Source organism: Oryctolagus cuniculus, chromosome 12 (assembly GCF_964237555.1).
Source record: "Oryctolagus cuniculus chromosome 12, mOryCun1.1, whole genome shotgun sequence".
Taxonomy (NCBI): domain Eukaryota; kingdom Metazoa; phylum Chordata; class Mammalia; order Lagomorpha; family Leporidae; genus Oryctolagus; species Oryctolagus cuniculus.
Genome location: NC_091443.1, coordinates 11830089 through 11850457, shown reverse-complemented (window position 1 = coordinate 11850457; position 20369 = coordinate 11830089). Strand labels below are relative to the sequence as shown.

Here is a 20369-nt window from a genome sequence, read left to right as displayed (position 1 = left end):
TGTTTGAGGGCTGGCTGGCCCGCAGTGGCATTTTGGGTCTAAAGATCAAGGGACCAGGCAAGCCTCTAGAGGGAGCAAGAGCCCCAGGGGAGCCGCAGAGCTGGTCAGAAACCAGTGTGAGAACCGCAGAGACCAGACAGGGCTGAGAGTGCTGGGACTGTGCCAGAGTTCTGGAATTCTGGGGCATCCCCCCCACCCCCGTGGGGTTTTGAGGGATGGGTAGGAGTTTTCCAGGAATGTTCTGTAGGAACAGCAAAGAAAATGGCTCAAACACAGGCATGGGAGAGGTGAGGCATAGCGTTGGTGTGTGGCCCCAGACGTCACTCACCGTGCGTATCGTGGTTCAGAGTTGGTGACCTTGGTGGGCAGCCCTGGCAAATGGTTTGGCCTGGCTGCCCCACAGATGGACTGCACCCCACCCTCATCCCTCAGTATCTGAGTGGGCCCACAGCAGGAGGGGCTGGTGGTTGGACCTGGGCAGTCTGTGGGCTGCAGACACACTGGAGCAGGGCGGCAGCTGTTGGCACGAAAGCTCAGGCACCTCGTGCAGCCACGTCTGATGCGGTTGAGGGACGGAGGATTGGGGACAGGTGCATGGCAGCTCAGTGCACTGAGACTGAGATAAGAAAGCTTTGAGGTGAGGACCCCGGGCCACAGGGAGGTGACCTGGGCATCCCAGGCTCTCCATGGCCAGGCTAGGATGGGAGCCAAGCTGTGCCCCTGGGCGGGCTGATGCGCCATGGCGCTGGTCTGCTGGGGGTGGGGGCGCAGGGTGAGCACAGCCGGTCGCCTGCTACTGCAGACCGAGTATCGCTGCCCACTTGGGTGGCTCGGTCCGGCCACTGACGCAGGTGCTGCGGGTGTCTGGTGGGTCCGGCCCCTGCCCCACATGCAGTACGCACATGCAGGCTGTTTGAAGGTGAATGACCCAGAAGGCACCAGGCCCTCTGTCCTGCACCATTTAATGAGCAAGTGGGGGTCACAGCCTTGGGGGATGCGCTTCATTTCCGGCCAGAGCAACCGGAACCCAAAACGTGAATGGGACAGGATTTCTGCGTCTTCCTGCCGAGGGGTTGGGGGCTGCGACGGCCCCAGGCTGTTGATTACCGCGACATCCTGACCTCCGCTGACTCACGTGGGGGCTCCCGTGAGAACCTGGGGGGCGGGCATCCCGGCCCACTTGTTTTTAAAATGTTGGCCTGCTCTGGCTGCGGATCCTATTTGGGGCTGCTTTTCGTGGTCCGTTAGCTGTGTGGTTGAGGCGCGTGGCCAGGGACCCCCCCATCTGCGAGTGAGGGGTCTGCTGGCTCAGCTGACCGACGCCATGCTTATGTTCTCTTCCAGTCTCTGGAATATCCCAGCGCAGCTGAATCTCTCGTGGGAGACCGCCGTGTCCGCCAGCAGCGTCCGGCGTGCCGGGAGAGGCTCGTCTTGTGCCTGGAAACGCGGTGAGTAGGACGCGTCGCGGTCCCCGTGATGCCGCTTGTGTGCGTACTGCGTGGCTGAGGTGAGCCTTGGCTCGCGTGCTGCACGGAGCCCTGAGGACGGGTCTGCTGCCGGCGCCTGCGCCTGTCCAGCCGCGGTCAAGGTGCGGCTACGCTAAATGGTTCCGTCGTTTTCTGCTTTTGCAAATTGGACGCTTAATGGTTGTCCCTGAATCTGCACAGGATGCGGGTCCCGGGAGATCCATGTGGGCCCCGAGCTCTGTGGGTGCTCGTGTCTGCTAGAGCAGACGGCGTGGTATCTGCAGAGACCCCGCAGGCCGCCTCCCGCGTGTGTAGATCATCGCCGGCTGACGCGTCGGACGTCATGCAGGGGATCGCCACGTGGATGCTGTTTTTTCTGACACAGGAAAGTGGGCTGTGCACGTTCAGTACGGAGGACGCAACTGTCGCAGGCCTGACTGTGTGGCCCACAAGCGTGACTCAGGCTAACAGTGCTCCCCCAGGAGCGCCAGGGGGAGGCCGAGGGCCTGGGAGGCCCGGCGGGGCCTGCACGCTGCTTCCTTTCCGTGGATTCAGTGTAGCCCTCTATGGACGGCAAGTTCAAGTGTTGCTTTTTGGAACTTTCTAGAATTTTGTTTTACTGCATGATTCTGATCCTTGGTCGGTCAGATCGAATAATTGCGTACCGGACCTGCAGATCTGGAGGGCTGACTGAAAAGACAGGCAGGAGAGTGGGCGATCCCAGAGGACAAAGGGACACACAGAGGACCCTGGCGGGCTGGCCTTGATCCTGCCTGGGGCCCACCAACCTCTTCTCTCTGCTGCTCGGAGCACCTCCGGTCACCCATACGGCGCTGTGTTGCTTTCTTGGGCAGTTGACGGGACCCTAGGCATCCAGTTGATCAGTTCTTCCTGGGAGCCCCAGAAGCAGGGGCTGGCAAGAAGCAATCATCATAATTAGTAATTCCCTTTTAAAGGTTTGTTTTATTTATTTGAAAGGCAGAGTTACAATTAGAGATCTTACATCTGCTGGTTCACTCCCCAAATGGCTTTAATGACCAGGGCTGGGCCAGGATGAAGCCAGGAGCCTGGAACTCCATCCGGGTGTCTCAGGTGGGTGCAGGGGCCCAAGCACCTGGACCATCTTCTGCTGCCTTCCCATATGCATCAGCAGGGAGCTGGATTGGAAGTGGGGCAGCCGGGACTTGAACTGGCACCACAACGCCCACCCTAGTGATTCCTAAGTTGTTCGGCATCCCAGGCCATTTGCTCTTGATCCAGGAGGCCAGCCCACAGTTCTGCCACTATGGGCAGGGCTTCCCTAGGGCAGCGGGCTGGGCAGTCTGAGACACTGGATGCCTCCCCAGAAAGTCCCCATGGGTGGTTGCGTGGGATCTTAGGCTGTGTCCCAGCCACCTGGCCGGGCTTGGGTCTGAGGATGTGTCCCCGGGGGAGTGAGGGCGGCCACACTTGTGTTAGTCTCCCAGGGCAGCTGTAATGAGGTCCACAGCCTGTGTGGGAGCGAACCTGAGGATGGGAGCTCTCTGTCTCTGTCTCTCTGCCTTTCAAATTAAAAAAGAAAAAGGAAAAATTTAAAAAAGCATAGCCCATCTAGGTATAATTACATATAGTATGTGAGACTTGATGACGCTAATGAATGACTGTAGTGCGTTATACGTTTGCCATGCTATACATGTTGTTATTTTGGGCTCCATTGTTTATGAAAAAGTTTACTGGACAAACAGTCTGGTGTGTGAGGCTGGCGGCAGCCTCAGACGACTCCTCTCTGCTGGGTGTCTGGGTCGCGTTATTTTCTCTTGTCCTTGGTTTAAGCTTGGGTTGTTCTCTTTATCACAGGTGCAATGAGCGGCACTGTTTGTATCCAAGAGTATAAATATATGGCACAATTCACATATATGCTATACATGGGGTAGCTTACTACACGCTTAGGCTGCATGGTGTACAAGTACACACACACACACACACACACACACACACGAGAGGGCTTCAGAAAGTTCATGGAAAGTGTATCATGAGAGAACTCTGCATGGGTTTCTGTTATTTTTTCACCAAAAAACCCTTAGATTTTAAAACACTGATTTGAGAGGCAGAGAGAGCGAGAGTGAGGGAGCGCACTCCTGTTTGCTTGTTCACTCTCCAGATGCCCACAACAGCTGGGGCTGGGCCAGCCTGGAGCTGGGAGCTTGGGACTCAGTTCAGATCTCCCACGCGAGGGGCTGGAACCCAACTCGTTGAGCCATCATCACTGCCCCCCGCCCCAAGGTGGGGACCAACATTAGCAGGGTGCTGGAGGCAGGAATGGACCCAAGGCATTCCGACATGGCGGCCTGTGACGTGGTTGTGGAGCCCTTATGGGCGCCCATAGCACTGCTGAGGGCGTTACAGTGGGTCCCGAATGGTGATGCACCTGCAGCTCCTCCCCATCATCACGAGAGGCAGGTGCAGACCCTTGGCCACCCACTGCCACTGCACTGGGCCCTGTGCTGGGGGCTGGGGAAACCAAGGCCTGGCCCTCGCATGGGCCCTTGCCGGCACCACCAGCTGTGGCATGAGCTGTGCCACCCACCCTCGGCCCCCTTCGTGGCCTTTTTTTTTTTTTTTTTTTTTTTGACAGGCAGAGTGGATAGTGAGAGAGAGAGACAGAGAGAAAGGTCTTCTTTGCCGTTGGTTCACCCTCCAATGGCCGCTGCGGCTGGTGCGCTGCAGCCGGCGCACCGCGCTGATCCGAAGCCAGGAGCCAGGTGCTTCTCCTGGTCTCCCATGGGGTGCAGGGCCCAAGGACTTGGGCCATCCTCCACTGCACTCCTGGCCACAGCAGAGAGCTGGCCTGGAAGAGGGGCAACCGGGACAGAATCCGGCGCCCCGACCGGGACTAGAACCCGGTGTGCCGGTGCCGCAAGGCAGAGGATTAGCCTAGTGAGCCGCGGCGCCGGCCGACGGCCTGTCTTGACCCACTTTTCTGAAGTCTGTTTTCACTTTATCCATGTAATGCCTATTCGTGTGCAAAGCTAGCAGACCCCTGGCCACAGCCTCCCAGTCCCATGCCCCTCCCACTCCCAAGACTGCCCCTTGCAGCTCCCCTGGCTGTTTCCTCTGAGACTTAGCTCCATGTCTGTGAAGAATACACAAGTTACACTGGTATCTCATGACTTCCTGTCGCTAAAGATGATTTCAGAAAGAGATTTAGTTATGTTTTGAAAAGCAGAGTGAGAGAGAGAGAGAGAGAGAGAGAGAGATCTTCAGTCTGCTGGTTTGTTCCCCAAATGGCCACAGCAGCCAGATCTGGGCCAGGTGGAAGCTGAGAGTCAGGTCCTCCATCCATGGGTGCAGGGGCCCAGGCACTTGGGCCGTTTTCCACTGCCTTCCCAGCGGCAGTAGCAGGGAGCCGGACTGGAAGCCGAGCAGCCAGGATGGGAACTGGTGCTGCGTGTGGGATACTGGCATCTCAGGCAGTGGCTTAACCCGCTGGGCCACAGTGCCAGCCCCGGGAGAGATGACTGTAACGCCAGGTTCTTCCCTGGAGCTGCTCCGTCTGACCAGTGTAGCTACAGCATCCCTGTAGGCTGCATCATTGTACAGTGTCGGTCAGGGCCCGCTTGGTGGAAGACAGTAACAGACGCCTTGCTCTGAGGTTCAGGTGGGCTGTGCTGTGTTTTGCATCGCTTTGTGGTGCTCTGGGGATGCTGTGTTTTTCCAGACAGGAGGCTAGCGGCCACCCTTTGGGTGCGGAGCAGCTCTGTCAGTACCATTTTTCCATCAGCTCACATAATAGCGTTTTTTAGCAACTAAGTATTTAAAATTAGGTGTGCACATTTTTTAAAGGCACAATGTTACCGCACACGCATTGGCTACATTGTAGGGTCTGTGACTTCCGGGCGTCCTGGGAAAATCTCCTGTGAATTGCTGTGCTGCAGTGCTGGCTTTATTGCCGGGTCTGGAACTGAACCTGTGATGTCTCCAGGATGCGACTGTAGCCTGCAGAGGCCCAGGGCACTGGAGGGACCCCAGCTCTCAGCAAGCAGTCTCAGCCAGTCCCCGGCTCCGCCCTCCTCCCACACCCCGCCCTCTATGCCATGGCTCCGCCCCCACCTGCCCATGTCTAGAGCCCAGGATGCCTTTTGTCCAGAGAACATCCTGGCCTCCTGCAGGCAGCGGGCATCCTGCTGCTCCTCCTCCTGTCGCCCTTAGCCCCTGCTCCCTGCTCCGGCCCTCCCTGTGCGGGCCTCTCCACTCCCGCCCTGCCAGCTCTGGGAGGTGGGGCAGAGGTGGGGCCCCAGGAGGCCTCTGCCTGCTGCCCCCTGTGAGTTTTAGGCATAGTGTTGCTTCCTGTTTGTCCTTCTCTGTATGGTTTTATGTGACTTCAACAGAAGGTGCAGGAGGGCGTCCTGAAAACCCCAAGTCGGCCTGGTCACCCTTTAGCTGGCCCTGGTCGGCTCTCCACCCTGGCACTCGCAGACGGCACCTGCTGCTGATGCGTCCAGTCCATGCTCTCGACTTTCCCAGCTGCCCAGCAGCACCGCTGTGCTCCTGCCCCTTGTCTGATTCTGAGTCCTGGGGCAGTGTCCAGTGTGTCACTGCTAGACAGGCTGTTGTCCATAGCCTTCTAAAGTAGGTAAAATTCGCGTGCGTCAGATGACCATTAGCGACTGCAGAGCGTGCCACTGAGCGACACTTAGCATATGCCTGATGCCCTGTGACCGTCATCGCTCTCCTGGTTCCAGGACTCTCCCATCCTAGCCGAAGACAACCTTCAGACCCCGGGGGTCATCCCCCAGGGCCTCCTACCCCCTTGGTTCCTACATGGGTCAGTGCCCACTAAGTGGTCGTTGCTTGGTCCTGGTGGCCCCAGCCCCTGGCAGTCACCAGTCTGTTTCTGCCTCTTGGATCTGCCTCCTGTGGATGCGTTCTGTGAGCCGCAGCTGGGACGGCGTGAGAGCTTCCGTGTCTGACCTTGACGGGGTGTGCTGTTTCCGAGGATGGCCCCAGTGGGAGCACGTGTCACAGCGTCAGTCCCTCTGTGACTGAGCACGACCTCGCTGTACGGGTGGCCCTCGTCTGCTTATCCATCCGTCAGCGGGCAGACACGGGGTTGCATTGCCTTTTGGCTGTCGTGAAGAATTCTGCTACGACCATGGAGTGTGCGTATTTGTCGCACTATCTGTTTCTCATTATTTGCTGTACGTACTTAGTGGTGGAATTCTTGGGTCGTGTAGTAATTCTGTGCGTAGCCTGTTTCTGCATTCCCACCGGTGATGGGTGAGGGTTTTGATTTTTTCCCCATCCTTGCCAATCCCTGTTATTTTTGTTTGTTTTACTATGGATGATGCACGGGGTATGAAGAACACCTCACTGTGTGTTACTTGCAATTCCATCATAATGGCTCTCGGGTTTTGTGTGGATATTCTTTATCCAGTAGAGGATTGTTCTCGGGTCCTAATTTGGCAAGTGTTGTTGACTTCTATTCATTTATTTGAGAGAGGCAGAGAGAGGAAGGGTGAGAGCTAGCTCCCATGTGCTGGTTTACTCCCCAAATGTCTGCATTGGTTGGGGCTGTGGTGAGGGTGCAGTGGGGGTCTGAGTCTTCCATGTGGGTGGCAGGAACCCAACTGCTTGAATCATCACTGTTGCCTCCCAGCTGAAGTTAGGGACCAGAGCCAGGAACTAAACCCAGGCACTCTTTTTTTTTTTTTTTTAAGATTTTATTTATTTATTTGACAGGTAGAGTTACAGACAGTGAGAGAGAAGAGAGAGAAGAGAGAGAAGAGAGAGAGAGAGGAGAGAGAGAGAGAGAGAGAGAAAGGTCTTCCTTCAGGTAGAGTTACAGACAGTGAGAGAGAAGAGAGAGAGAGAGGAGAGAGGAGAGAGAGAGAGAGAGAAAGGTCTTCCTTTCGTTGGTTCACTCTCCAAATGGCCTCAACGGCTGGAGCTGCACCAATCTAAAGCCAGGAGCCAGGAGCTTTCTCCAGGTCTCCCATGTGGGTGCAGGGGCCCAAGGACTTGGGCCGTCTTCTACTGCTTTCCCAGGCCACAGCAGAGAGCTGGGCTGGAAGAGGAGCAGCCAGAACTAGAACCGGCGCCCATATGGGATGCCGGTGCCGCAGGTGGAGGATTAACCAAGTGAGCCACGGTGCCAGCCCCAACCCAGGCACTCTTAACTGACATCTTTATTACACTAAATGCCTGCCTTGTTTGCTTTAAATCAGGAATGGGTGTGGGATTTTGTCAGACTCTGTATCTATGTCAATTGACATACGATTTTTCATCTTTAACTTAGTGATGTAAATTATTATATATATCAGTTTTTCTGATGTTTAATCAACATTTGCAAAATCCCACTTGGTTGCAGTGTATAATTCTTTTTATACATTGTTGGATTTGATTTTATATTTTCTTAAAGATTTAAAAATCATTTTTTTTTTATTTTATTTTATTTATTTATTTATTTTTTTTTGACAGGCAGAGTGGACAGTGAGAGAGAGAGACAGAGAGAGAAAGGTCTTCCTTTTGCCGCTGGTTCACCCTCCAATGGCCGCCGCTGCAGCCGGCGCACCGCGCTGATCCTGGCAGGAGCCAGGAGCCAGGTGCTTTTCCTGGTCTCCCATGGGGTGCAGGGCCCAAGCACCTGGGCCATCCTCCACTGCACTCCCTGGCCATAGCAGAGAGCTGGCCTGGAAGAGGGGCAACCGGGACAGAATCCGGCGCCCCAACCAGGACTAGAACCCGGTTTGCCGGCGCCGCAAGGTGGAGGATTAGCCTATTGAGCCACGGCGCCGGCTTAAAAATCATTTTTTATTTTCATTTTATTTGAGAGAGAGAGACAGAGAAATTTTCCATCTGCTGGTTCACTCCCCAAATGACTGCAGTGGCCACAGTGGGGCCAGACCAAAGCCAGGAGCCAGGAGCTCTGTCTGTGTTTCCCCACTGGGTGTCAGGGACCTGGGTGCTTGAACCGTCATCTGCTGCCTCCCGGAGTGTGTGCATTAGCAGGGACTTGGAATGGAAGCAGAGCCTGGGACTCAAACTGGACATCTGATATGGGATGTGGGTGGCCCAAAGGACGTCTTAACCACAGCTGATGCCTGCCATGGGGGTTTTAAGTGACGCATTCATAAAAGGTATTTGTCTGTAGTTCTTCTTGTAGCTTCTTTGCTTGTGACAGGGTAATTCTGGATTCATAGAATGGGTTAGGAAATTTTCCTTCTTCTAATTTCTGGAATAGATTGTAGGGAGCTGGTATCATTTCTTCCTTAAATGTTTGGTGGAATTATGCAGTGAAGCTGTTTGGGCCCAGGGGTTTTATTTTGGGTAGTTTGTACTTACCCAGTTTATTTTTTTAATTAATTAATTTATTTTTCATAGGCAGAGTGGACAGTGACAGAGAGAGAGACAGAGAGAAAGGTCTTCCTTTTGCTGTTGGTTCACCCTCCAATGGCCGCCGCGGCCGGTGCACTGCGCTGATCCGAAGCCAGGAGCCAGGTGCTTTTCCTGGTCTCCCATGGGGTGCAGGGCCCAAGCACTTGGGCCATCCTCCACTGCACTCCCTGGCCACAGCAGAGAGCTGGCCTGGAAGAGGGGCAACCGGCACAGAATCTGGCTCCCCGACCGGGACTAGAACCCGGTGTGCTGGTGCCGCAAGGTGGAAGATTAGCCTAGTGAGCCGTGGCGTCGGCACTTACCCAGTTTAATTGGTAGAGCTGTTTGGTTTGTGTGTGAGTTTTGGAACTGTGTGTCTTTTAAAGAATTGGTCCGGGGGAGGCATTCGGCCTGGTTATTGTCGCCAGGTGAGACACCTGCACCTGGTATTGGGTCCCTGGGTTCGAGTCCCTGCTCCACTCCTGACCCAGCTTCCTGCTAATGTGCACCCTGGAAGGCAGCAGGAAATGGCCCCAGTGCTGAGTTCCTGCCACCTGTGTGCGCCATCTGGGTGGAGTCCCCTTGCCTGGCTTCTGCTGGCCCAGTCCATGCTTCTGTGGACATTTGGGGAGTGAAGGAGCAGGTGGATGATTGCTGTCTGCCTTTCAAATAAATTAATTAAATTTTTAAAAATAAGAATTCATTCATTTTATTTAAATTATCGCATTGGCCTAGAGTTCTTTGTACTATTCTTTTATTGTCCTTTGGATGTCTGTGGACTAAGTATTGATGATGCCTCTTTCATGTGTGGTCTTGCTTATTTGTGTTTTCTCTCATTTTTCTTGGTTACTGTGGTTAAAAAAACAGATTTTAAGATTGGTTGATTTTCTCTATTTTCCTGTTATCAATTTTATTGATTTCTGCTACAATTTTTATTATTTTCCTTCAAGCTTGCGGTTTTCATTTTTAAAAAATCTTGTTGAGGGGCTGGTGCTGTCGTATAGCGAGTAAAGCTGCCACTTACAGTGCCAGCATTCCATATGGGGGCCAGTTTGAGTCTCGGCTGCTCCATTTCCAGTCCAGCTCTCTCCTATGGCCTGGGAAAGCAGTAGGAGATGGCCCAAGTGCTTGGGCCTCTGCACCTCCATGGGAGACCCTGAAGAAGCCTCTGGCTCCTGGCTTTGGATTGGCCCAGCTCCAGCCATTGTCACCATTTGGGGAGTGAACCAGTGCATAGAAACCTCTCCCTCTCCCTCTCCTCCCTCTCCTCCCTCTCCTCCCTCTCCTCCCTCTCCTCCCTCTCCTCCCTCTCCTCCCTCTCCTCCCTCTCCCCCCTCTCCCTCTCCTCCCTCTCCCTCTCTCCCTCTCTCCTCTCTCCCTCTCTCCCTCCCCCTCTCTTTCTCTCTCTCTGCCTCTGCCTTCTCTAACTCTGTTTTTCAAATAAATAAATCAGTCTTTTAAAAAATAAATAAAAATCACGTTAAGCTTAAGCCCCTAAAACATTTAGGATATTGATTTTCTATATTTATTATATGCATCCAGGCACTACTTTGGTTACATTCTACACATTTTGATATGTAGTATTTTCACTTTAATTTAATTTATAAAGGCTTTAAACGATTTCTCTTGATAATTTCCTCTTTGGCCCATGTGTTATTTAGAATTGTGTTGTTTAATTAGTACTGTTAGGGGATTCTCCCTGCCTCACCGCTGTTGATTTTTTGTTTAATTCTGTTCTGATCTGAGAGCATGTTTCGTGTGGTTCCTGTTCTGGACACACTTGCTGAGATGTGCTTTGTGGCCCTGCACGGGCTCTGCTGTGGTGAGGATTCCAGGCCAGCTTGGCGACAACGTTTGCTGTGACCAGAGGGCGTGTTCTGTACCTGTCAGTCAGGCTGAGTTGATTGACAGCGGGATTGGAGGGAGCCAGCCGTGTTTGCTGTGAGTTCTGTTGGGGCGGTTTCAGGGGTCTCCAGCTACAGAGGTGGATTCTCTGCTTCTCGGCTCAGATGTTTTGATGCTGAGTTGTTGGGTGCAGGGCCATTTAGGAAGATGGCGTCTGTGTGAGGAACTGAACGCTTCCTCCTTCACGTGTGGGCCCGTCTTCTTCTTGGGCCCTGATAACGTCCCTTGGTCTGAAGTCCACAGAGTCTGAGGTTGGGATTGGCTGCAGCCTTCCCGTCCTGGAGTTAACGTGGTGTCTCACTGTCTGCCTTTACTCTGAACCAGGCAGTGCTCTCCGCTTCAACTGAATTCCTGGTGGAGACCGAGTGGAGTCTTTTTTTTTTTTTTTTTTTTTTGTAAGATTTATGTATTTATTTGAAAGGCAGAGTTAGGTCTTCCATTCACTGATTTACTCCCAAATGGCCACGACAGCTGAAGCTGAGCCAGGCCGAAGCCAGGAGCCAGAGCTTCCTCTGGGTCTTCCACGAGGGTGCAGGGGCCCAAACACTGGGACCATCCTCCGCTGCTTTCCCAGGTGCATTAGCAGGGAGCTGCCTTGGAAGTAGAGCAGCCGGGACTCGAACTGGTGCCCACATGGGCTGCTGGTGCTGCAGGAGTGGCTTTACCTGCTATGCCACAGCCCTGACCCTCCCTCTTCTGATTTTAACTGACCATTTAATATGATTTCTATGTATCTCCTCTCTCAATGTACCATTAATATCTCCTTTAATTTTTTTGGTATCTTGGAGTTTATAATATGTATTTTTCCTTTTCTGTATTTTTTTTTTTTAATTACAAAGAGGGGGTGACTTTGACAGAGAACTCCCATCTACGTTTCCACTCTCTGAATGCCTGGGACAGCGGCCAGGGCTTGGCTGGGCTGAGCTGGGAATGCAGCTCAAGTCTCTCTTGTGGATGGCAGGGACCCCCCACCAGAGCCATCGCCTGCTGCATCCCAGGGTCTCCCAGGCAGGCAACTGGAGTCACGAGCCAGAGTCAGGACTTGACCTGGGCACCCCAATAAGGATATGGGCATCCAGAGGGCTATTCCATACAAGGCACAATTTTTTAGCAATTTAATTACTTACTTGGAAAGCAGAGTTACAGAGAGAAAGAGAGAAACAGAGAGGGAGAGATAGATAGGGAAGTCTTTCACACACTGGTTCAGTTCCCAAATGGCTACAATGACTGGAACTGGGCCTGTCTGAAGCCAGGAGCTTCTTCCGGGTCTCCCATGTGGGTGCAGTAGCCAAGCATTTGGGCCATCTTCTTCTGCCTTCCCAGGCACATTAGCACAGAGCTAGATGAGAAGTGGAGCAGCCGGAACTCAAACCAGTGCCTATCAGGAAAGCTGACACCACAGGTGGTGGCTTTACCCACTGCTCCACAGCGCTGGCCCCTACAGGAGACATTTAAAAGTAACCTAAGCCCATCTTTAGGTGATACTGTACCTCTTCATGCTTGCTACAAGTCCTTTATCGCAGAATGCTCCCAGCTCCTCCTTCCTGTCCCTTGTGACATTGCTGACCTTGATTTCACGTCTCTGTAAACCACAGTAGCCTAACTCATTGTTACTATCACTGCTTTAAGTAAACACCTGTTTCTTAGATTCAGTAGGAGTAAGAAAAATAGAAACTTATCTTGCCTTCATTTATTCCTGTTTGGATATTCCTCTTATCCTTGTGTAGGCTCAGGTTTCCAGCCTGCACTGTTTCTTTCTTTCTTTTTTTCAAAGATTTTATTTATTTATTTGAGAGGTAGAGTTACAGACAGTGAGAGGGAGAGACAGAGAGAAAGGTCTTCCTTCCGATGGTTCACTTCCCAAATGGCCACAATGGCCAGAGCTGCGCCGATCCGAAGCCAGGAGCCAGGAGCCAGGAGCCAGGAGCCTCGAGCCTCTTCCCAGTCTCCCACGTGGGTGCAGGGCCCAAGCACTTGGGCCATCCTCCACTGCTTTCCCAGGCCACAGCAGAGAGCAGGATTGGAAGAGGAGCAGCTGGGACTAGAACCAGTGCCCATATGGGAAGGCGGCGCTGCAGGCGGAGGATTAACCAAATGAGCCACGGCACCAGCCCCTCCTGAATTGTTTCTTAAAGTAATTATTCTTGGAGATTTCTAGATTTTTGTTTTGATATCTGTCATTAAGTTTGGGAAAAATTGCTTTATTAACTCAAATATTTTTTCTTCTCTGTCTTTTGTCTTCTTTTGATATTCCAGTTCCATGTGTCATCTTTGTTATTTTTTTTTCTTATCCCATTTTTGTTTTCTTTACATTTCAGTGTGGGAGATGTAAGTTGAGTTTTCTTTTCCTTTGGCCATGTCAGTGAGCCGGTCATCCCTCTCTGTCTTCATCTCTTCTCTTTTTCAAACCTTTCTAGCACAGAGATTCTTGGTTAGACTTTGTCACTCTGTCTGTATTACTCATCTTTTCTCACACGTTGTCTTCTTTTTCCTCTAGAACCCTTACCATATTAATCAGAAGTACTGTAAGTTCCCAGTCTGATGATTCTTGAAACTGTGTCATACCAGGTCTGGGTCTGATGCTTGCTTTCTCTCTCCAGAATGTGATTGTTTTTTGCCCTGTTGCCCTTTGATATGCCTTGTAATGTGTTCTTCATTTTAAAAAAGATTTATTTTATTATTTATTTGAAAGGCAGAGTTGCAGAGATAGGGAGAGACAGAGAGAGACAGAGACAAAGAGACAGAGAGACACACACACAGAGAGACACACACACAGAGAGGGATTGTCCATTTGCTGGTTCACTTCCCATATGGCCCCAACAGCCAGGGCTGGGCCAGGCTGAAGCCAGGATCTAGGAGCTTCTTCCAGGTCTTGCACATGGATGCAGGGGCACAAGGACTTGGGCCATCTTCCACTGCTTTCCCAGGCCATAGGATTGGAAGTGGTGCAGCCAGCACCAGAACCAGCACCCATATGGGATGCCGGCATTTCAGGCCAGGGCTTTAACTTGCTGTGCCACAGTGCCGGCCACTATGCACTGATGCCAGCCCCATTGTAATGTGGTGGTCATCTTCTTTTTTTATTTTAAAGTTTTTATTTAATGAATACAATTTTCATAGGTACAACTTTAGGAAATAGTGGTTTTTCCCTCCATACCAGCCCTCCATCCCCCACTTCCATCCTACCTCCTACTCCTTCTGCCATCCCATTCTGCTTTAAGATTAATTTTTAATAAACTTTTTATGGAAGATAAACTCTATACTAAGTATGCATTTCAACAGTTTGCACACATACATGCATACAATGTAAAGAATACTGTGAGTACAGTTTTACAGTTAATTCTCATAGTACAACTCATTGAGGACAGAGGTCCTGCATGGGGAGCAGGTGCACAGTGACTCCTGTTGTTGATTAAACAATTGACGCTCTTATTTATGACATCAGTGATCACCCAAGGCTCTTGCCATGAGCTGCCAAGGCTATGGAAGCCTTTTGTGATCACAAACTCTGTCAGTATTCAGACAAGGCCACAAGCAAAGTAGAAGTTCTCTCCTCCCTTCAGAGAAAAGTACATCCTTCTTTGATGGCCCCTTCTTTCCCCTGGGATCTCATTCACAGAGGTCCTTCATGTAGGATAATTTTTGCCACAGTGTCCTGGCTTTCCATGCCTGCTTTTCCATCATGGGCTTTTCAGCCACATCCGAATGCCTTAAGGGCTGATTCTGAGGTCAGAGTGTTACTTAAAGCAATTGTCATTCTATGAGTCTGCTGTGTGGACTGCTTCCCACACTGGACATTCCCTCCTTTTTAATTCTGTCTATTGTTATTACCAGGCACTTGATGCTATTTATATGGTCTCTTTAACACCTGTATTGTGTTCTTAAAAGCCAGACATACTGCAGTGGGAAGTCAGAACTGGGGTAGGAGAGCCTTCAGCATGAGGGTTTGTGAATTGGGCTGTGTGTAATGCTTGTTGTGTCTGCAGGTGTCAGAGGGCTCCGTTTCTTCCAGGGTCCTTGTTTTTGTTTCCTGGCCTTGACTTTGGGCTGCCCCAAGTCCTCCTTAGAGTCTGTGTCTGCAGCTCTTTCAGCTTTAGTCCCCCACTGTCACCCTGGAGGCTGCTGGCACAGTTGTAAGATGTGAGGGCTGCTGGCCTGTAACCCCATGACTGAATCTGTCCTTGGTGGGCCTGTCCCTGGGCTGTGACCGTCATGTGTATTTCTTCTTAGGCAGATGTTCCTCAACATCTGTACTGCATGTCTCAGTATCCCCACCCTGGAGACGTCCTCAGCTGAAAATACACTCACGCACCTAACATGCTGTACATCACACCTCACGCGTGCCTAGAGCGCTGAAAACAAAAAGCAGAATGGTTGTGTGGATACCCTCGTGCAACACTGTAACCTCAGCAAGATCGTAAAGTGGAACCAGCCTGGGGACCGTCTGCGTGCTCTCCCCAGCCCTGTGGGGCAAGGCGGGGAGGACAGTGGGGCTGGGCTCAGAGACTGTCCTCGGGTGAAGTTGCCCTGGCCTTGGTTCTGCTGGGATCTCACAGGCATCTTTCCCCATCCTGTGACCCCAGCCCCAGGGGTGTTTCTTGGGTCTTCGTGGGGAGAACCTAGTGGGGATCCTGGAGATGAAGCCTGGGAAAGCTCAGAGGCCCCCAGGAGTCCCCCCTGCCCCGCTGTCACCCAGGCTGTCGGCTCTTGGTGCTGCAGGCTCAGGTGCAGGAGGGCAGACACTGGGGTGACGCTGCAGCCTCCCTTGTCTCTCCAGATTCCCCAGGGGCGGGTTTTAAACTTAGGTCACCAAAGAGCCCAGTAAAGCTGCATGGTCCAGCTTTCTCGTGTCGTCAGGATGGGAGCAAGAGCTTCCAAGCTCTGCAGGCTGGAGCTGAAACCCAAGTTCTTGCCATGCCTTGGATTTCCTGCATCCAGTGGTTCACTCCTCCATTGTCTGCCTTCCCAGCTCTGGCTCCGGGGCCTGGACCTGGCCTGTCTGTCCCCTCTGGTCTCTGTGCCCAGAAGGGAGCCTGCCACCTCCTGCAGGAATACCTCAGAAGCAGCGGCAAAGGAAGCCAGGCTGCCTGCTCCTCATGGCCGCTGGTTTGTCGGCTTTGTCCCATGCCTTGTGTTTTTGGTGAATTTGAGACTCCAATCAGCGGGGCTGCAAATGGGAGGTCCCCACATGACCTTAGCGGTGCGCAGAGGGGATGATCTGTCAGCTTTTCCCTGCAGGGCTGTGCCAGGGCTCACCTCTCTCGGGATGTGGTTGTCTTTCCTGAGAGGGTGCTCTGTGTCGGACTGGGTCAGGGTGGGACAGAAGGAGGTGGCTTTTGCACTGGTCAGCCATGTGTGGCTGCAGTGACACGCAGGAGACACATCCTGTCTGTCCAGGTCTGTGGGGTCTCCCTTCTCCTATTAAAGCCACCAGGATTCTGTCACAGGGGCTCCATCCCAATGCACTCATCTAATCTCACCGTGTTCCAAAGGCCCCGCCTCCAAACACCGCTGTCGGATCATTTGCTTCGGGATTAACCTGGGGTGGGAGGGGCAGACACTGTTCAGACCACAGCACTTTTCTAGGGTTGGGGCTGAATTCCGGCTGCTCTGTGCTCTGGCTGCAGACGAGCCCCTCCCCAGGTCCCTCTCCCATCCTGTCCCTGTCCTGCATCCCCCATGCTCTGCTTCCGGGGGTGCGATAGTGGGACTTCCACACATCCAGAACAACAGATTCGCCCCCGGCCTCCGCGTCTTGTGCATGATCCCACCGCACTGGTTCTGGTGAGCAGATTTGTCAACTGTTGCCATCTGTTCTGCTCTTAATTACAAGTATGAAAAATATTATTTTCCTAATTCCATCAAGGGAAGGCGGGGGTGGGGTGGGGGGTGGACACGTGATCGTAAAGACCGCAGTTCTGGAGTGGGGACGTGTGGATCTGCCACCCACCCAGTGGAGAGGAAGCTGCTGCAGTATTCTGAGCAGCGAGTTTACCTGGAGGGGAAACCGGCCCACTTACGTCCATATAAAATAGTGAATGGCCAGGCAGGAGGAGCTGAGCTGATGCTGGGACAGAGGCTGGGTCCCTGCTGCTCCCCGTGCCTCTGGCCCCGCCGTTAGAGGGTGGGAACGGGCTGGCGGGGGCGCACCGTGACCTGTTGCTGGTGCAGTGTTGTCCATAAGCAGGTGCATCTCAGGACTGCTTCCCCCCTCAGAAACCCCTAAGGGGCTGTCCACATTGGTACTGGGCTCTGAGTACTGAACGCTGGGCAGGTGGCATAGACGTGGCCGATGCTGTCTGTGGTTCTGAACTTGGAACTGGGCCAAGTTCTGAGCACACTGCACAGGCTCATGGCACATTGGAGCTTTGTGACTAGTGGGTTCTGTTGGAGGAGAAGAGGGTGCCATGTCCAAGACTCCAGTGTGGGGCCAAGGCCGCCATCACCCTGGGCCACCAGAGCCTGATGCTGCTACACACCAGCACTGAGACCCCCGGGCCAGGTGTGAAACGAGCAGTAGAGAGCTTCGTTGTGGCTGTCTCTGCCCCTGTGCCTGCCCTGGGGGTGAGTTCAGATGAACGCTGCAGCGGCCCTGGAGTTGGCTGTGGCTCTGAGTTCGCAGGCACAGTCTCACGCAGAGATGACTAGTGATTCTGGGGTCTCCTCCGAGCTTCTCGCTGCCTGGCTGGATGCTGACCTGTCTTGGAAGCGGTTGTGCAGGGAGGGCCCTGTGGGTGTCTCCGTCTCTCTTCTCTTGCCTCTGTCCTGGCCGGCCATGGTGAGTGGCAGGAGGGACAGTCTTGCCTCTGATATGTGGGCTGGCACTTTCAGGACCAAAGATGTGACCAGTTCTGTGTCTCAGGGGCCAGTGTGTCCCCCAGAGGTTGTAATGGCTCCAGCTGCAAGGTGCTGCTGCCTACACATTGGTGCATTCTGGATTCCTTTGTTCTTCTCGATGGTCCGTCCCTCTTCCCGTCAGGAGTATAGATGCAGATTGGCTGTAGCGGCCACATTCACAGAGCCCCAGGGCTCCCTGGCTAGGCTGTGCCACCTGGGGCAGGCAGACAGACCCCCAAGGAATAGTAATGGGAAGTACAGAAGTGTCTGTACAGGATGTGGACCGGAGGCTCTGATGGTGATGGCTGAGAGCCTGCCGGGGCTGGGAGCCAAGGAGGGGACCCAGGACCGATCCAGAGACAGGCTGTGCCCAGCCCTCTCTAATGGGGGCGTCCACTGAGCCTCAGCTTCCTCCTCCCAGTCTGTGAAGCGGGCGTGGTAGAAATGTGCATTTCACAGTCTGTTAGTACAGGAATGAAAGCAGTTGACGGAGGGGCAAAGCATCGCTCGGGTCTTCCTGGCCCTCCCTCCAGGCCCTCCTGTGGGTCACGGGCCTGCTGTGTGCTCCATGCTATCCTGAGGTCACCCTGCCCTCCCCCTCACTGTGTGCTCCCTCTGGGTGGGGTGGGGGTATCCTGCAGGGAGGGCCCTCAGTAGGGGGGTGCTCGCTGGGAACTGAGCTGGGTGCCAGGTGCCTCCTGTCTCTCTCTGCACATGCATGGCCGGGGGCTCCTGGCTCGGGTTCTGCTGGGAGGCAGGGCGGTTCCTAGGGTGTGTGTACTGAGCTGGTCGTGTTCAGGTGTGCCATCCACTGAGGGACAGAAACTGGTGGCAGCCCTTCCCATGTGACTGACGGTACGTGGCAGCACGGGAGGGCGCACTGCTGCTCACGGTGGGGCCCTGAAGCCCAAAAGACAGGGAGGTAGGGCCTCCTGGTGGCTGCTTGCTCTGCCTCTGCTGTTAAGTTCGAGGTTACTAGGAGCTGGCCACTGGGGTCTCCCACTGTGGACCAAGGCCACTGGACTGGGTCCCATCAGCTCCAGTCCTACGGCTTCTCTGCCATGGGGTTCCCCCCTCCCCACCCCCAGCTAGGGAAGTGTCCTGAAGCCATGGGCGCCGTGAGTTAGTTATTGTTAAAAGTTTCTAGAACCCTCGTGTTCCCAAGCTTCCTCAGACCCCGGGTACCCTGGAGGTCTCGCCAAACTCACGGTGTCTCTAGGCCACAAGAAGACCTAGCAGCTCTGTTTTCCAAGGGGTTAGGGTCACACCACATGGTATTTGTGTCCTAGCAACTTGGAAGGCAGGAGCTCCATCCGGGTCTCCCACGTGGGTGGCAGGGGCACAAGCACTCAGGCCGTCTTCCCCTGTTTTCCCAGGAGCATTAGCAGGGAGCTGGATTGGAAGTGGAGCAGCCGGGGACTTCAGTGTGGGACGCCGGCATCGAAAGCAGCAGCGCGGTGCCAGCCCCTGAAATGCTGATTCTGATAGGTTGCATTTGGCTCTGCAGTGAATGTTTGAAGCAATCGTGGGGAGAGGCTGTTCCACGCAGTGGTTAGGAGCCGCGCTCTGCAGCCGGATAGGCTGAGTTGGACTCTCAGTGGCACCTGCTGCACGCTGCATGTGCCTGGGCAGGTTCTGTGGCAGGGCTGTGGCTCAGGTCCTCATCTGTGCCACAGGACGGGCAGCAGCGCACCTGTGCAGCTGGGCCTAGCCAGCCAGCCTGTGCCCCGGGGAACTCAGGAAGGGGGTGCTGATTGCCCTGGGCCACCTTTCGGCCTTTCTCGAGGGGTGAGTGGGGCGCACGCGTAAACTTGGTGCTGTCATTTCTGGAATTTTCTGGGGCAGTGCTGCGTGTGGTTTGCTGCTGGCCCTGCAACTTCCCGCCAGTGCTGTGGCCTGCACTCCGTCCTCTCCTGGCCCGAGTTGGACCCCTGACCTCCAGGATGGGTGTGACCACTGGAGACGCCCTGGAGCACCAGAGGGACATGTCTGCATGTGTGGCCGCCCCTCCTCCCGCTGGGGCTTCCCTCGGCGCTGAGGCCTGTGGCCGCTGGAGCAGCACCTGGGCGACTTCGCTCCTCTGCAAGCCACACCTCCCCGGTCCTCAGCGGGGGCTTCTGCCTGGCTGGCTCCAACATGCTTCCAGCTCCCTCATTTGCAGATAGCGTGACTCACCCAGAATCACAGAGCGAAGCTAATGGAATCGAGGATTTATCAGTTCCCCCTTCCTCCCTCACCCGGGTCCCTGAGTTTCTGACAGTTCTCTTCCAGAACGAGATGGTTCCCCAAGGGAGGCCGCGGGGGTGCTTGTGCATCTGTCTGAGAGTAACACTGTGCCCTCCTCTCGTGCAGTGCGGTAGGAGCGCACACAGGCCCACGAGGTACCTTGAGACACGCCCCACCCCCGCGCCGTGATTGCCAGGGCCTGCGAGTTAAGCCACCACTTGCAATGCTGGCATCTTATATTGGAGCAGCGGGTTGAGTCCTGTTGCTCTGCTTCCTATCTAGTGTCCTGCTAATGCACCTGGGAAAAGCACCTGGAGATGATTTAAGTGCTCGGGCCCCTGCCACCCACAGTGGGAGGCCTGGATGGAGTTCCTGGCTCCTGGCTTCAGCCTGGCCCAGCGCTGGCCTGCGTATGAGTATTCAACTTGGCGTTACAAAGCCGAAGTTGCTCATCTCAGCATGATCCTGGCCACTGACAGTTACTGATGCGTGGAGCCACATTGATTCTCCCGGCTGTCTCATGGGAGATAACCACACTGATAGGACGATTTCGCATTGCAAAGGGGGAGAAGTTTTCAGTGT

General features: G+C 53.9%; 1 protein-coding gene across 7 annotated transcripts in view; it reads left to right on the top strand.

Annotated features, from left to right (window-relative positions):
- Positions 1-20369, top strand: part of APBA2 (amyloid beta precursor protein binding family A member 2) — a 227238-nt gene that overhangs the window by 39405 nt on the left and 167464 nt on the right. For all 7 annotated transcript variants that reach the window (XM_070053530.1, XM_070053531.1, XM_051822257.2 and 4 more), the window contains exon 2: positions 1345-1448. The gene's annotated coding sequence lies outside the window, so the exon portion shown is untranslated. The remainder of the gene's footprint in view (positions 1-1344; positions 1449-20369) is intronic.